The following is an 18251-nucleotide window of genomic DNA, read 5'->3' on the forward strand; positions in this document are numbered from 1 at the left end:
CTATTTTGTTCAAATTGGATGATTTGTTTTTCTTGGGCCAAAGACTTTCCAGAAACCTTATATTTTTTCACATGTAGCCTCTGTCTACTTGTTGTGTATGCCCAAAAGACTATTCACTTATATTACCACCGCACACTGATTCAGGCAAGAAGCACAAATAAGAGGGCCTCAGCAGCTTTCTTTTGTGTTGTGGTGTACTTCAGTACATGCAAAGTTCAGGAATGCAGCTCTTCTTTGGAAATTTCTCAGACACTGTGATGCAACCTCCTTTCTGGAAAGTACCATACAGACATTTTCAGCTTTCTTTCATTCATAGAGGTATTCTAACAGTTATCTCTAGAAGATGGTTCACACAACAACAACAAATCAAATCAATTTATTTATGTAGCACCTTTCACAGGATAAAAACCACAAAGTGCTTCACAGTAATATAAAACAGAAATACATAAAATACATCAATAATCAAACATACAGCACAAATCTAATTAAAAGCCTTAAGAGTCTTAAGCTGCTTTTTAAAAGAATAAATACAATCAAGGCAACGTAAAAATTGAGGGAGAGCATTCCACAACCTGGGGCCCACCGCTCTAAAAGATCTATCTCCTCTGGTCTTAAAACAAGTTTGTGGGACTACCAACAGCCTTTGATTAGATGATCTCAGGCTGCGAGAGGGAGCGTGGGGTTCTAAAAGATCAGAAATGTAGGCAGGGGCATCACAATTCAAAGCTTTAAAAGTCAGTACCAAGATTTTAAAATGAATTCTAAAATGTACTGGAAGCCAGTGTAATGAACGTAACACTGGTGTAATGTGCTCTCTTTTTCGTGTCTTAGTTAAAAGCCTTGCAGCAGCATTCTGGACTGACTGGTCAAGTTTCCTTTTGCTTAAACAAAGATAAAGACTGTTACAATAATCTAAGCAAGATTAAATAAAAGCATGAATAACGATTTCTAACTCAGATTTAGACAGCAAAGTTCGCAGTTTGGAGATGTTTCTTAGCTGAAAAAGGCAGTTCCTAATTGACTGGCGAGAGTGTTGTTCTAGGGACATGGCAGAATCAAAGATCACACCTGAGGCTCGGGTGAACAGATGAGCCAAAGAGAACCAAGATGCTGTTTGATTAGAGATATCTGGTTGTCGGGGGCAATAATTAATGTTTCTGACTTCTCAGAGTTCAACTGTAACTAGAAAAATTTGCATTTCCTGCGAAAATGCAGTGTGGATGCTTTAAAGCTGAAGCTGTCTGCAAAAACTAGCTGAAAAAGCTGAAAAGTTGCAGAAATTGTAAAAACTTTGCAGAAGCAAAATAACTTTGCTAAAATGTAATAACTTGGCAGAACTGCAATATCTTAGAGGAAACATAATACTTGGCAGAAATACAATAGCATAGCAGAACTTGGCAGAAATATTGTAACTTACCAGAAACATGATAACTTCTCAAATATACAAGAATTTAGGAGAAATAGTATAAGATAACAGAAAGAATATATTTAGCCAAAAATACTTAAACATTACAGAAACACTATGATTTAGAAACATAGTACAACATAGCAGAAATACTGTGATTTACCAGAGACACTGTGATGAACTATGAATATTGTAATTTTAAATTAATACTATGTTTTAGCACAAATACTATCATTTGGCAGAAATACTATGTTTTAGCACAAATACTCTGGTTTAGCACAAATATTATAACATAGCAGAAATACAATTATATAGCAGAAATGCTATATTTAGAAAGAAAAATATAATATAGTAGAAATACTATGATTTAGCAGAAATACTGTAATTAGCACAAATACTGTGATTTACCAGAGACACTGTGATGAACTATGAATATTGTCATTTTAAATTAATACTATGTTTTAGCACAAATACTATAAAAAGCAGAAATACTATAAAAAGCAGAAATAGTATAATTTAGCACAAATACTATATTAAGCACAAAAACTAAATTAAGCACAAATCCTATAAAAAGCAGAAATACTATAAAAAGTAGAAATACTAAAATTTAGCACAAATACTATATTAAGCAGAAATACTATAATTTAGCTACAAAAAGCAGAAATACTATAATTTAGCAGAAATAGTACATTAAGCACAAATACTATATTTAGCACAAATCCTATAAAAAGCACAAATACTATAATTTAGCACAAATCCTATAAAAAGTAGAAATACTATAAAAAGCACAAATACTATAATTTGACAGAAATACTATCATTTGGCAGAAATACTATGTTTCAGCACAAATACTCTGGTTTAGCACAAATATTATAACATAGCAGAAATACAATTATATAGCAGAAATGCTATATTTAGAAAGAAAAATATAATATAGTAGAAATAATATGATTTAGCAGAAATACTGTAATCAGCACATATACTGTAACATGACAGAAATTCCTCCACTTAGTAGTAATACTATAACATAACACAAATGTTATGATTTGGCACAAAAACCATGATTTGGCAAAAATACTATGATTGAGCAGAAGTACTATGATTGAGCAGAAGTACTAAGATGTAGTAAAAGTACTTTGATTTAACAGAAATACAATTATGGAGGAGTAATACTTTAAAATGGGAGAAATATTGATACACACACACATACACAGAGCCTACAGGGAACAGTATTTGTGCCATGGAGTGTTAACAAGAATGTGAGGTCCATATTAGAAAAGCTGGTAAAATGATAAAAGTTTGCAGAATTGTAATAAATGATGAATATAAATTACTGCTCTGTGATAGTGTATTAATTTGTAGGGAGAAAAACATGTTGATCAAGGTGGAATCGAACCAACGATCTTTGGCTTGAAGACCCATGTCACTACCAACTGCGCCACTGGGAAAGAGAACAGGCGCCTGGAAAACAGGGTCATGAGCAGTCAGAATTAGATCGCGGTGAGAGGCGCGGTGAGAGTTACAAAACGTCGTGTAATTTAAAAACTAGGTGGACTAGAAACATAATTCTTGTACTGGGTGAATCAGTGGACGTTGGTGATCTTTGACTGCGATTTTCATTGCTCTTTGTACATCCGTCGCTGAGATATGACGAGAGAAGAAACGGCAGACCTCAGATATGATTGGCTGGCTTACAAGCCGTGAAGGCCCCAATATGCAAATTTGAATGCCTGAGCCCTCAGATATGATTGGCTGGCTGGGAAGCCGTGAAGGCTCTGATTTGTAAATTTGAATGTCTGTCCTCAGAGAAGATTGGCTGCCTGGGGACCTGGCAGTAATATATAGAAATAGTATGATTAAGCATAAATACTACATTTAGTAGAAATACTATGTTTTAGCACAAATACTATAAAAACCAGAAATACTATAATTTAGCAGAAATACTATATTAAGCACAAATCCTATATTAAGCACAAATCCTATAAAAAGCAGAAACACTATAATTTAGCAGAAATACTATATTAAGCACAAATACTATAAAAAGCAGAAATACTATATTAAGCATAAATACTATAAAAAGCAGAAATACTGTACTATGATTTGGTAGAAAAACTATAATTAATCAGAAATACTATATTTTGCAGAAATACTATATTAAGCACAAATCCTATAAAAAGCAGAAAGCTCAAATATTATGAAAAACAGAAATACTATAAAAAGCAGAAATGCTAGAATTGAGCACAAATCATATAAAAAGCAGAAATACTATAAAAAGCAGAAATACTATATTAAGCACAAATCCTATAAAAAGCAGAGATACTATAATTTAGCAGAAATACTATAATTTAGCAGAAATACTATAAAAAGCAGAAATACTATAATTTAGAAATACTATAACCAGTGTTGGGACTAACGCGTTATTAAGTAACGCGTTACAGTAACTACGTTATTATTGCGGTAACGAGCACGGTAACTAGTTAGTATGCCAAAATCAGGAACGCGTTAGTCGTTACTGGGATTTAGATAGGGTCGTTACTCGTTACTTTGTGTGGTGGCTATCGCGGAGCTTCCACAGATTCTGTAACATTAGCAAGTGGTGGAGGCAGCAGGTGGATGAGGGAAAGGGGACGCAGAAGGAAAAGAGACCCGAGGCGGCCGCCGGTCCAAGTGTGAACTGAACTTCAGGTAATAAGTTATGACCTGCAGTCTGTCTGGGTCAGATATAAACCAAGTTTAGGTGGAGTTTATTTTCGTTATTCTGACTTTTTCCATACTGCGTACTAGCTAGCATGACGGAGTTTCTATACAGCTGGGTGGGTGCTATGAAGTTAATGATGTTGAACTTTATTTTGTTCATAAGTTATTAGAGTTGCCAACCGTCCCGTCTGGTATTCAGAGAAAATATTACGCGTTTCTTATTGAGGCGAAAAGGAACAGTTTGTCCCGTAATTCAGCTACAATGAAAAAGGCACAAAGCTGGAGTTATTCTGTGTCTTTGCTGCACAGCTGTCTCTTCTTCTTTCATTCTCCCCCTCCCTCTCCCGTTTCTACTTCAATCATGAAAACTGATCAATGATCAGCTGATCGGCTCTCTTGTTTGTTTATCGCCCACTTTGCGCCAGAAAGAGGAAACCAGCCGATGTCACGCTAAACAACAGCAGCACGTTTAAGCTTGAGCAGCCGTTGTTAGAATTTATTTAATATTAATTTCTAGTATCAGCTGATGTTTGTTGGAGCCACAGCTGCAAAAAAGCTGCTGGTCATGATGTCGGTTTGGTTATCTGGTGAGAGGGAAACATGAAGATGAAACCAGGAGATGTCCTTACTGAATCATCAGAGCTGAACAGGTGATGGAGAAACAGGTTTACCTTTTAGGTGACATGAATGAGTTGAAGGGAAGTTATGAACTGTTTCTGAGAGACAGATAACCCCAGGATCCTTTTTAGGTAGTTGACAGCTGGTAACTGTGCAGGTGCGGATCTAGCAAAGTTTTGCCAGGGGGGCCAGGTAGGGCATTAACAGGGAGAGGGGGGCACAAAGAAATACTTTTCTTTCTTATTCTCATTTAAAATGTCTAGCTTTTAAAAAATAATTATCTCAATCTTACAACAAACGATTGATGCATATATACCATCAAAACAGTGAACATCACTGTCACAACAGCGTTTGTTTTCATTCAAAGGCTTTATGATTTTTCCTATAATGGTGGGCCAGTCTCTAGTCAAAATGCCCGGGCCGATTTTTTGTCCCCGTCCAGCCCTGTATGCAGCTCATCTGCAGTCTGGTGTTGTCTACATCTTCCTATTCAGAAGGCAGAATTTCCGAGTTACAGTACAGTAAGTTTAGTACAATCAAAGCATCACGACTGCAGTTTTTGTGTTGGATGTAAAAGGCGCACATGACGCTGTGACGTAGGCTAGAATCATGGCAGCAGTCAATGACGGTCCAGGCGTGGGATTTCTCTCGTGGAAATATGCACATTATCTTTTCCTTTCTGTTGGTAGGTGGCACAGTGCACTTGTGGCAAGTAAGCAAGCTAGAAGACTGGCAAAGTTATGGAAGCAACACATTAACAAGAGAATTCTGAGTAAAACCAAAGTTACTTTCCCTAGTAACTAGTTACTTTGAAAGTAACGAGTAACTTGAAGTAACTGAGTTACTTTTGATAGAAGTAACTAGTAATGTAACTAAGTTACTATTTTAAAGTAACTTACCCAACACTGACTATAACACAACACAGAAAGAGAGAGAAGCAAGTTTTTAGGTCAGTCAAGCAGCCTGGGAGCTGCTAAATTTGAATCCACCAATCAGAGAGGCTGTGTACTTTTCCCCACCAAAACAGGTGCAGCCATTTTTACACATGCAGCAGAGAGACAGGATTTTTGCAGGCCCCAATATGCAAATTTGAATGCCTGAGCCCTCAGATATGATTGGCTGGCTTACAAGCCGTGAAGGCCCCAATATGCAAATTTGAATGCCTGAGCCCTCAGATATGATTGGCTGGCTGGGAAGCCGTGAAGGCTCTGATTTGTAAATTTGAATGTCTGTCCTCAGAGAGGATTGGCTGCCTGGGGACCTGGCAGTAATATATAGAAATAGTATAATTAAGCATAAATACTACATTTAGTAGAAATACTATGTTTTAGCACAAATACTATAAAAAGCAGAAAGCTCAAATATTATAAAAAGCAGAAATACTATAAAAAGCAGAAATGCTAGAATTGAGCACAAATCATATAAAAAGCAGAAATACTATAATTTAGCAGAAATACTATAATTTAGCAGAAATACTATAATTTAGAAATACTATAACACAACACAGAAAGAGCGAGAAGCAAGTTTTTAGGTCAGTCAAGCAGCCTGGGAGCTGCTAAATTTGAATCCACCGATCAGAGAGGCTGTGTACTTTTCCCCGCCAAAACAGGTGCAGCCGTTTTTACACATGCAGCAGAGAGACAGGATTTTTGCAGGCCCCAATATGCAAATTTGAATGCCTGAGCCCTCAGATATGATTGGCTGGCTTACAAGCCGTGAAGGCCCCAATATGCAAATTTGAATGCCTGAGCCCTCAGATATGATTGGCTGGCTTACAAGCCGTGAAGGCCCCAATATGCAAATTTGAATGCCTGAGCCCTCAGATACGATTGGCTGGCTGGTAAGCCGTGAAGGCTCTGATTAGTAAATTTGAATGTCTGTCCTCAGAGAGGATTGGCTGCCTGGGGACCTAGCAGTAATATATAGAAATAGCATAATTAAGCATAAATACTACATTTAGTAGAAATACTATGTTTTAGCACAAATACTATAAAAAGCAGAAATACTATAATTTAGCAGAAATACTATATTAAGCAGAAATACTATAATTTAGCAGAAATACTATAATTTAGCAGAAATCCTATAAAAAGCAGAAATACTATAAAAAGCAGAAATACTATAAAAAGCAGAAATACTATAATTTAGCAGAAATACTATGATTGATCAGAAGTACTAAGATGTAGTAAAAGTACTTTGATTTAACCGAAATACAATTATGGAGGAGTAATACTTTAAAATGGGAGAAATATTGATACACACACACATACACAGAGCCTAAAGGGAACAGTATTTGTCACAAATGTTATATTAAGCACAAATCCTATAAAAACCAGAAATACTATATTAAGCTCAAATACTATAGAAAGCAGAAATACTATATTAAGCACAAATCCTATTACAACCAGAAATACTATATTGAGCTCAAATACTATAAAAAGCAGAAATACTACAATTTAGCAGAAATACTATATTAAGCACAAATCCTATAAAAAGCAGAAATACTATAAAAAGCAGAAATCCTATAAAAAGCAGAAATACTATAATTTAGCAGAAATACTATATTAAGCAGAAATACTATAAAAAGCAGAAATACTATAATTTAGCAGAAATACTATATCAAGCACAAATACTATATTAAGCACAAATCCTATAAAAAACAGAAATACTATAAAAAGCAGAAATACTATAATATATGCTGCCAAATAAGGGTAAAGTTCTCTATTTCTCACTAAACACACACACACACACACACACACACACACACACACACACACACACACACACACACACACAGAAAGAGAGAGAAGCCAGTTTTTAGGTCAGTCAAGCAGCCTGGGAGCTGCTGAATTTGAATCCACCAATCAGAGAGGCTGTGTACTTTTTCCCGCCAAAACAGGTGCAGCCGTTTTTACACACGCAGCAGAGAGAGACACAGGATTTTTGCAGTCTATTTCTCATAGTGAGGACTACCCTCCAAACAAATGGCCATAATTTCCTAACCGTAGGGGCTAGAACGGTCATTCTTACACCGTTTTGTTCAGAAGAGATGGGGGAATCTTCAAGTGTTGACAATTTATCATTAAAATATGAATTATTAAAGATATTTGACTTGTAATGCACCATAACTGAGTAGAGGCGAAGCAAAAACTGCCTTGACTTGCCCTCAAACAACGCTTTGTAACTCTAAATCTATTTGGAGTATCGATATCATTCTTTCACCGTAAGAGACAGCAGGCTTTGGTGAACAGTCATGGAAATTTTCAGGTCTTTGTGGAAATCCATCAAAAAGATATGACGAGAGAAAAAAGTGGCTCATTTCCAGAGTTTGAAAGCTGAAGAAATCTGAGCGAAGGACGAATTTCCTACCCTCAAACAAACGTAATTCATGGCCAAATGGTAATAGGTGAGAAAATAATTCTTGAATTGTGAGCGTCAGGAGTGTCTGAAGATATATCGGGACAAGCCTCATGTCTTAACTTCGCTCCGTTAAGGAGATATGACGATTCGAATATGCCTCTCATTACAGAAATCAAGCGGTGATTTTGAACAAACTCTCCATTGACTTTCTATGGAGAGTTTTGAGACTTTGTGTTGGTCTGAGGAGATTTGCCAAAATTCTATAAATCCCACAACAATGATAGTGACATTTTCTGAAAGCCAGCAAAAATACCTACGTTTTGATGTATAATTTGTGGAAGTTGAGTGAAAATTGAGCAAGTAGCAAGAAGTTGTTCGGACATGAAGAGAAGACTGCGAAACTTAAAGTGGCTCACTTAGAACCAACTGCATAGCAACCATAACAACCCATGTATTTTGTGAAAAATCACAATTTTGCAACTCAAAACTTTAAGAGGGATAAAAGTAAAATGGTAAAAGATTTGAAAAAGCTGAATCATACATTAATAGCCCAATAATTTGTGAACATTTTAAAGTTTGAATGGTTGTTCTAGGCAAAAGTATGAGGAAGTAGTTAAGTTTCAAAAAACAGCAAGTTTTAGCAGAAGTGCGGAAGTTTTCCATTCATTTCAATGGGACAAATTAAAGGAAAAAAGCTTAATATTTTAAAAAGTATAATAGTTATAAATACCAAAAGTCATAGCAGTCTTAAGCAGAAAAAGCAGAATAGTTCAAAATTTGAACGGTGAAAATCGGCTGAAAATTGTGGAAGTAGTTAAAGGACAAAAAACGTACGGAAGCAACTAGAATAATAATAATAACTAGAAAAATTTGCATTTCCTGCGAAAATGCAGTGTGGATGCTTTAAAGCTGAAGCTGTCTGCAAAAACTAGCTGAAAAAGCTGAAAAGTTGCAGAAATTGTAAAAACTTTGCAGAAGCAAAGGAACTTTGCTAAAAAGTAATAACTTAGCAGAACTGCAATATCTTAGAGGAAACATAATACTTGGCAGAAATACAATAGCATAGCAGAACTTGGCAGAAATATTGTAACTTACCAGAAACATGATAACTTCTCAAATATACAAGAATTTAGGAGAAATAGTATAAGATAACAGAAAGAATATATTTAGCCAAAAATACTTAAACATTACAGAAACACTATGATTTAGAAAAATAGTACAACATAGCAGAAATACTGTGATTTACCAGAGACACTGTGATGAACTATGAATATTGTAATTTTAAATTAATACTATGTTTTAGCACAAATACTATAAAAAGCAGAAATACTATCATTTGGCAGAAATACTATGTTTCAGCACAAATACTCTGGTTTAGCACAAATATTATAACATAGCAGAAATACAATTATATAGCAGAAATGCTATATTTAGAAAGAAAAATATAATATAGTAGAAATAATATGATTTAGCAGAAATACTGTAATCAGCACATATACTGTAACATGACAGAAATTCCTCCACTTAGTAGTAATACTATAACATAACACAAATGTTATGATTTGGCACAAAAACCATGATTTGGCAAAAATACTATGATTGAGCAGAAATACTATGATTGAGCAGAAATACTAAGATGTAGTAAAAGTACTTTGATTTAACAGAAATACAATTATGGAGGACTAGTACTTTAAAATGGGAGAAATATTGATACACACACACATACACAGAGCCTAAAGGGAACAGTATTTGTGCCATGGAGTGTTAACAAGAATCTGAGGTCCATATTAGAAAAGCTGGTAAAATGATAAAAGTTTGCAGAATTGTAATAAATGATGAATATAAATTACTGGTCTGTGATAGTGTATTAATTTGTAGGGAGAAAAACATGTTGATCAAGGTGGAATCGAACCCACGACCTTTTGGTTGCAGACCTGTGTCATTACCAACTGCGCCACTGAGAAAGAGAGCGGGCGCATGGAAAACAGGGTGATGAGCAGTCAGAATTAGATCGCGGTGAGAGGCGAAAAACGCCGTTTTTTGGAGTTACAAAACGTCGCGTAACTCAAAAACTAGGTGGACTAGAAGCATAATTCTTGTACTGGGTGAATCAGCGGACTTTGGTGTACTTTGACTGCGATTTTCATTGCTCTTTGTACAACCGTCGCGGAGATATGACGAGAGAAGAAACGGCAGACCTCAGATATGATTGGCTGGCTGGGAAGCCGTGCAGGCCCTGATTTGTAAATTTGAATGTCTCAGTTCTCACAGAGGATTGGCTGCCTGGGGACCTGGCAGTAATATATAGAAATAGTATGATTAAGCATAAATACTACATTTAGTAGAAATACTATGTTTTATCACAAATACTATAAAAAGCAGAAATACTATAATTTAGCAGAAATACTATATTAAGCAGAAATACTATATTAAGCAGAAATACTATGAAAAGCAGAAATACTATATTAAGCAGAAATACTATAAAAATCAGAAATCCTATAAAAAGCAGAAGTACTATAATTTAGCAGAAATACTGTGATTTAGCACAAATACTATATTATGCACAAATACTATATTAATCACAAATACTATAAAAAGCAGAAATATTATAAAAAGCAGAAATACTATATTAAGCACAAATACTATAAAAAGCAGAAATCCTATAAGAAGCACAAATACTATAAAAAGCAGAAATACTATAAAAAGCAGAAATACTATAAAAAGCAGAAATACTATAATTTAGCAGAAATACTATAAAAAGCAGAAATACTATAATTTAGCAGAAATACTATATTAAGCAGAAATACTATAATTTAGCAGAAATACTGTATTAAGCAGAAATAGTATAAAAAGCAGAAATACTATAAAAAGCAGAAATACTATAATTTAGCAGAAATACTATAAAAAGCAGAAATAATATATTAAGCACAAATCCTATAAAAGCAGAAATACTATAATTTAGCAGAAATACTATAAAAAGCAGAAATACTGTAATTTAGCAGAAACACTATATTAAGCACAAATACTATAAAAAGCAAAAATACTATATTAAGCACAAATCCTATAAAAAGCAGAAATACTATATTAAGCACAAATCTTATAAAAAGCAGAAATACTATATTAAGCACAAATCCTATAATAAGCAGAAATACTATAATTTAGCAGAAATACTATAATTTAGCAGAAATACTATAATTAAGCAGAAATACTATAACACACACAGAAAGAGAGAGAAGCAACTTTATAGATCAGTCAAGCAGCCTGGAGCTGCTGAATTTGAATCTACCAATCAGAGAGGCTGTGTACTTTTTCCCGCCAAAACAGGTGCAGCCGTTTTTACACAGGCAGCAGAGAGGCAGGATTTTTGCAGTCTATTTCTCATAGTGAGGACTACCCTCCAAACAAATGGCCATAATTTCCTAACCGTAGGGGCTAGAACGGTCATTCTTACACCGTTTTGTTCAGAAGAGATGGGGGAATCTTCAAGTGTTGACAATTTATCATTAAAATATGAATTATTAAAGATATTTGACTTGTAATGCACCATAACTGAGTAGAGGCGAAGCGAAAACTGCCTTGACTTGCCCTCAAACAACGCTTTGTAACTCTAAATCTATTTGGAGTATCGATATCATTCTTTCACCGTAAGAGACAGCAGGCTTTGGTGAACAGTCATGGAAATTTTCAGGTCTCTTGTGGAAATCCATTCAAAAAGATATGACGAGAGAAAAAAGTGGTTCATTTCCAGAGTTTGAAAGCTGAAGAAATCTGAGCGAAGGACGAATTTCCTACCCTCAAACAAACGTAATTCATGGCCAAATGGTAATAGGTGAGAAAATAATTCTTGAATTGTGAGCGTCAGGAGTGTCTGAAGATATATCGGGACAAGCCTCATGTCTTAACTTCGCTCCGTTAAGGAGATATGACGATTCGAATATGCCTCTCATTACAGAAATCAAGCGGTGATTTTGAACAAACTCTCCATTGACTTTCTATGGAGAGTTTTGAGACTTTGTGTTGGTCTGAGGAGATTTGCCAAAATTCTATAAATCCCACAACAATGATAGTGACATTTTCTGAAAGCCAGCAAAAATACCTACGTTTTGATGTATAATTTGTGGAAGTTGAGTGAAAATTGAGCAAGTAGCAAGAAGTTGTTCGGACATGAAGAGAAGACTGCGAAACTTAAAGTGGCTCACTTAGAACCAACTGCATAGCAACCATAACAACCCATGTATTTTGTGAAAAATCACAATTTGCAACTCAAAACTTAAGAGGGATAAGATGAAAACGGTAACAGATATGAAAAAGCTGAATCATACATGAATAGCCCAATAATTTGTGAACATTTTAAAGTTTAAATGGAGTTTCTATGTGAAAGTATGAGGAAGTAGTTAAGTTTCAAAAACAAGCAAGTTTTAGCAGAATTGCGGAAGTTTTCCATTCATTTCAATGGGACAAATTAAAGGAAAAAAGCTTAATATTTTAAAAAGTATAATAGCAAAAAATAGCAAAAGTCATAGCGCACATTAGCAGAAATAGCAGAATAGTTTAAAATTTGAACGGTGAAAATCGGCTGAAAATTGTGGAAGTAGTTAAGTGCCAAAAAAGTACAAAAAGTGGCAACTAGAATAATAATAATAAAGTATAAAGAATAAAGAGAAACAGGAAAACAATAGTGTGGATGCCTTAAAGCATCCACACAACTAGAAAAATTTGCATTTCCTGCGAAAATGCAGTGTGGATGCTTTAAAGCTGAAGCTGTCTGCAAAAACTAGCTGAAAAAGCTGAAAAGTTGCAGAAATTGTAAAAACTTTGCAGAAGCAAAATAACTTTGCTAAAATGTAATAACTTGGCAGAACTGCAATATCTTAGAGGAAACATAATACTTGGCAGAAATACAATAGCATAGCAGAACTTGGCAGAAATATTGTAACTTACCAGAAACATGATAACTTCTCAAATATACAAGAATTTAGGAGAAATAGTATAAGATAACAGAAAGAATATATTTAGCCAAAAATACTTAAACATTACAGAAACACTATGATTTAGAAACATAGTACAACATAGCAGAAATACTGTGATTTACCAGAGACACTGTGATGAACTATGAATATTGTAATTTTAAATTAATACTATGTTTTAGCACAAATACTATCATTTGGCAGAAATACTATGTTTTAGCACAAATACTCTGGTTTAGCACAAATATTATAACATAGCAGAAATACAATTATATAGCAGAAATGCTATATTTAGAAAGAAAAATATAATATAGTAGAAATACTATGATTTAGCAGAAATACTGTAATTAGCACAAATACTGTGATTTACCAGAGACACTGTGATGAACTATGAATATTGTCATTTTAAATTAATACTATGTTTTAGCACAAATACTATAAAAAGCAGAAATACTATAAAAAGCAGAAATAGTATAATTTAGCACAAATACTATATTAAGCACAAAAACTAAATTAAGCACAAATCCTATAAAAAGCAGAAATACTATAAAAAGTAGAAATACTAAAATTTAGCACAAATACTATATTAAGCAGAAATACTATAATTTAGCTACAAAAAGCAGAAATACTATAATTTAGCAGAAATAGTACATTAAGCACAAATACTATATTTAGCACAAATCCTATAAAAAGCACAAATACTATAATTTAGCACAAATCCTATAAAAAGTAGAAATACTATAAAAAGCACAAATACTATAATTTGACAGAAATACTATCATTTGGCAGAAATACTATGTTTCAGCACAAATACTCTGGTTTAGCACAAATATTATAACATAGCAGAAATACAATTATATAGCAGAAATGCTATATTTAGAAAGAAAAATATAATATAGTAGAAATAATATGATTTAGCAGAAATACTGTAATCAGCACATATACTGTAACATGACAGAAATTCCTCCACTTAGTAGTAATACTATAACATAACACAAATGTTATGATTTGGCACAAAAACCATGATTTGGCAAAAATACTATGATTGAGCAGAAGTACTATGATTGAGCAGAAGTACTAAGATGTAGTAAAAGTACTTTGATTTAACAGAAATACAATTATGGAGGAGTAATACTTTAAAATGGGAGAAATATTGATACACACACACATACACAGAGCCTACAGGGAACAGTATTTGTGCCATGGAGTGTTAACAAGAATGTGAGGTCCATATTAGAAAAGCTGGTAAAATGATAAAAGTTTGCAGAATTGTAATAAATGATGAATATAAATTACTGCTCTGTGATAGTGTATTAATTTGTAGGGAGAAAAACATGTTGATCAAGGTGGAATCGAACCAACGATCTTTGGCTTGAAGACCCATGTCACTACCAACTGCGCCACTGGGAAAGAGAACAGGCGCCTGGAAAACAGGGTCATGAGCAGTCAGAATTAGATCGCGGTGAGAGGCGCGGTGAGAGTTACAAAACGTCGTGTAATTTAAAAACTAGGTGGACTAGAAACATAATTCTTGTACTGGGTGAATCAGTGGACGTTGGTGATCTTTGACTGCGATTTTCATTGCTCTTTGTACATCCGTCGCTGAGATATGACGAGAGAAGAAACGGCAGACCTCAGATATGATTGGCTGGCTTACAAGCCGTGAAGGCCCCAATATGCAAATTTGAATGCCTGAGCCCTCAGATATGATTGGCTGGCTGGGAAGCCGTGAAGGCTCTGATTTGTAAATTTGAATGTCTGTCCTCAGAGAAGATTGGCTGCCTGGGGACCTGGCAGTAATATATAGAAATAGTATGATTAAGCATAAATACTACATTTAGTAGAAATACTATGTTTTAGCACAAATACTATAAAAACCAGAAATACTATAATTTAGCAGAAATACTATATTAAGCACAAATCCTATATTAAGCACAAATCCTATAAAAAGCAGAAACACTATAATTTAGCAGAAATACTATATTAAGCACAAATACTATAAAAAGCAGAAATACTATATTAAGCATAAATACTATAAAAAGCAGAAATACTGTACTATGATTTGGTAGAAAAACTATAATTAATCAGAAATACTATATTTTGCAGAAATACTATATTAAGCACAAATCCTATAAAAAGCAGAAAGCTCAAATATTATGAAAAACAGAAATACTATAAAAAGCAGAAATGCTAGAATTGAGCACAAATCATATAAAAAGCAGAAATACTATAAAAAGCAGAAATACTATATTAAGCACAAATCCTATAAAAAGCAGAGATACTATAATTTAGCAGAAATACTATAATTTAGCAGAAATACTATAAAAAGCAGAAATACTATAATTTAGAAATACTATAACCAGTGTTGGGACTAACGCGTTATTAAGTAACGCGTTACAGTAACTACGTTATTATTGCGGTAACGAGCACGGTAACTAGTTAGTATGCCAAAATCAGGAACGCGTTAGTCGTTACTGGGATTTAGATAGGGTCGTTACTCGTTACTTTGTGTGGTGGCTATCGCGGAGCTTCCACAGATTCTGTAACATTAGCAAGTGGTGGAGGCAGCAGGTGGATGAGGGAAAGGGGACGCAGAAGGAAAAGAGACCCGAGGCGGCCGCCGGTCCAAGTGTGAACTGAACTTCAGGTAATAAGTTATGACCTGCAGTCTGTCTGGGTCAGATATAAACCAAGTTTAGGTGGAGTTTATTTTCGTTATTCTGACTTTTTCCATACTGCGTACTAGCTAGCATGACGGAGTTTCTATACAGCTGGGTGGGTGCTATGAAGTTAATGATGTTGAACTTTATTTTGTTCATAAGTTATTAGAGTTGCCAACCGTCCCGTCTGGTATTCAGAGAAAATATTACGCGTTTCTTATTGAGGCGAAAAGGAACAGTTTGTCCCGTAATTCAGCTACAATGAAAAAGGCACAAAGCTGGAGTTATTCTGTGTCTTTGCTGCACAGCTGTCTCTTCTTCTTTCATTCTCCCCCTCCCTCTCCCGTTTCTACTTCAATCATGAAAACTGATCAATGATCAGCTGATCGGCTCTCTTGTTTGTTTATCGCCCACTTTGCGCCAGAAAGAGGAAACCAGCCGATGTCACGCTAAACAACAGCAGCACGTTTAAGCTTGAGCAGCCGTTGTTAGAATTTATTTAATATTAATTTCTAGTATCAGCTGATGTTTGTTGGAGCCACAGCTGCAAAAAAGCTGCTGGTCATGATGTCGGTTTGGTTATCTGGTGAGAGGGAAACATGAAGATGAAACCAGGAGATGTCCTTACTGAATCATCAGAGCTGAACAGGTGATGGAGAAACAGGTTTACCTTTTAGGTGACATGAATGAGTTGAAGGGAAGTTATGAACTGTTTCTGAGAGACAGATAACCCCAGGATCCTTTTTAGGTAGTTGACAGCTGGTAACTGTGCAGGTGCGGATCTAGCAAAGTTTTGCCAGGGGGGCCAGGTAGGGCATTAACAGGGAGAGGGGGGCACAAAGAAATACTTTTCTTTCTTATTCTCATTTAAAATGTCTAGCTTTTAAAAAATAATTATCTCAATCTTACAACAAACGATTGATGCATATATACCATCAAAACAGTGAACATCACTGTCACAACAGCGTTTGTTTTCATTCAAAGGCTTTATGATTTTTCCTATAATGGTGGGCCAGTCTCTAGTCAAAATGCCCGGGCCGATTTTTTGTCCCCGTCCAGCCCTGTATGCAGCTCATCTGCAGTCTGGTGTTGTCTACATCTTCCTATTCAGAAGGCAGAATTTCCGAGTTACAGTACAGTAAGTTTAGTACAATCAAAGCATCACGACTGCAGTTTTTGTGTTGGATGTAAAAGGCGCACATGACGCTGTGACGTAGGCTAGAATCATGGCAGCAGTCAATGACGGTCCAGGCGTGGGATTTCTCTCGTGGAAATATGCACATTATCTTTTCCTTTCTGTTGGTAGGTGGCACAGTGCACTTGTGGCAAGTAAGCAAGCTAGAAGACTGGCAAAGTTATGGAAGCAACACATTAACAAGAGAATTCTGAGTAAAACCAAAGTTACTTTCCCTAGTAACTAGTTACTTTGAAAGTAACGAGTAACTTGAAGTAACTGAGTTACTTTTGATAGAAGTAACTAGTAATGTAACTAAGTTACTATTTTAAAGTAACTTACCCAACACTGACTATAACACAACACAGAAAGAGAGAGAAGCAAGTTTTTAGGTCAGTCAAGCAGCCTGGGAGCTGCTAAATTTGAATCCACCAATCAGAGAGGCTGTGTACTTTTCCCCACCAAAACAGGTGCAGCCATTTTTACACATGCAGCAGAGAGACAGGATTTTTGCAGGCCCCAATATGCAAATTTGAATGCCTGAGCCCTCAGATATGATTGGCTGGCTTACAAGCCGTGAAGGCCCCAATATGCAAATTTGAATGCCTGAGCCCTCAGATATGATTGGCTGGCTGGGAAGCCGTGAAGGCTCTGATTTGTAAATTTGAATGTCTGTCCTCAGAGAGGATTGGCTGCCTGGGGACCTGGCAGTAATATATAGAAATAGTATAATTAAGCATAAATACTACATTTAGTAGAAATACTATGTTTTAGCACAAATACTATAAAAAGCAGAAAGCTCAAATATTATAAAAAGCAGAAATACTATAAAAAGCAGAAATGCTAGAATTGAGCACAAATCATATAAAAAGCAGAAATACTATAATTTAGCAGAAATACTATAATTTAGCAGAAATACTATAATTTAGAAATACTATAACACAACACAGAAAGAGCGAGAAGCAAGTTTTTAGGTCAGTCAAGCAGCCTGGGAGCTGCTAAATTTGAATCCACCGATCAGAGAGGCTGTGTACTTTTCCCCGCCAAAACAGGTGCAGCCGTTTTTACACATGCAGCAGAGAGACAGGATTTTTGCAGGCCCCAATATGCAAATTTGAATGCCTGAGCCCTCAGATATGATTGGCTGGCTTACAAGCCGTGAAGGCCCCAATATGCAAATTTGAATGCCTGAGCCCTCAGATATGATTGGCTGGCTTACAAGCCGTGAAGGCCCCAATATGCAAATTTGAATGCCTGAGCCCTCAGATACGATTGGCTGGCTGGTAAGCCGTGAAGGCTCTGATTAGTAAATTTGAATGTCTGTCCTCAGAGAGGATTGGCTGCCTGGGGACCTAGCAGTAATATATAGAAAT

The 18251-nt window shown here is 35.3% G+C and overlaps 2 long non-coding RNA genes across 2 annotated transcripts; both read left to right on the plus strand.

Annotated features, from left to right (window-relative positions):
• Positions 1–1172: 1172 nt before the first annotated feature.
• On the plus strand, positions 1173–11741 carry LOC146502200 (uncharacterized). The gene is made up of 2 exons (XR_014869541.1): positions 1173–2779; positions 2878–11741. It is a non-coding gene; the product is annotated as an uncharacterized LOC146502200 (long non-coding RNA).
• Positions 11742–11776: 35 nt separating this feature from the next.
• LOC146502201 (uncharacterized) lies at positions 11777–14897 on the plus strand. Its single transcript, XR_014869540.1, has 2 exons — positions 11777–14380; positions 14479–14897. It is a non-coding gene; the product is annotated as an uncharacterized LOC146502201 (long non-coding RNA).
• The last annotated feature ends 3354 nt before the right edge of the window (positions 14898–18251 follow it).

This window comes from Neolamprologus multifasciatus, chromosome 15, assembly GCF_963576455.1.
Source record: "Neolamprologus multifasciatus chromosome 15, fNeoMul1.2, whole genome shotgun sequence".
Taxonomy (NCBI): Eukaryota; Metazoa; Chordata; class Actinopteri; order Cichliformes; family Cichlidae; genus Neolamprologus; species Neolamprologus multifasciatus.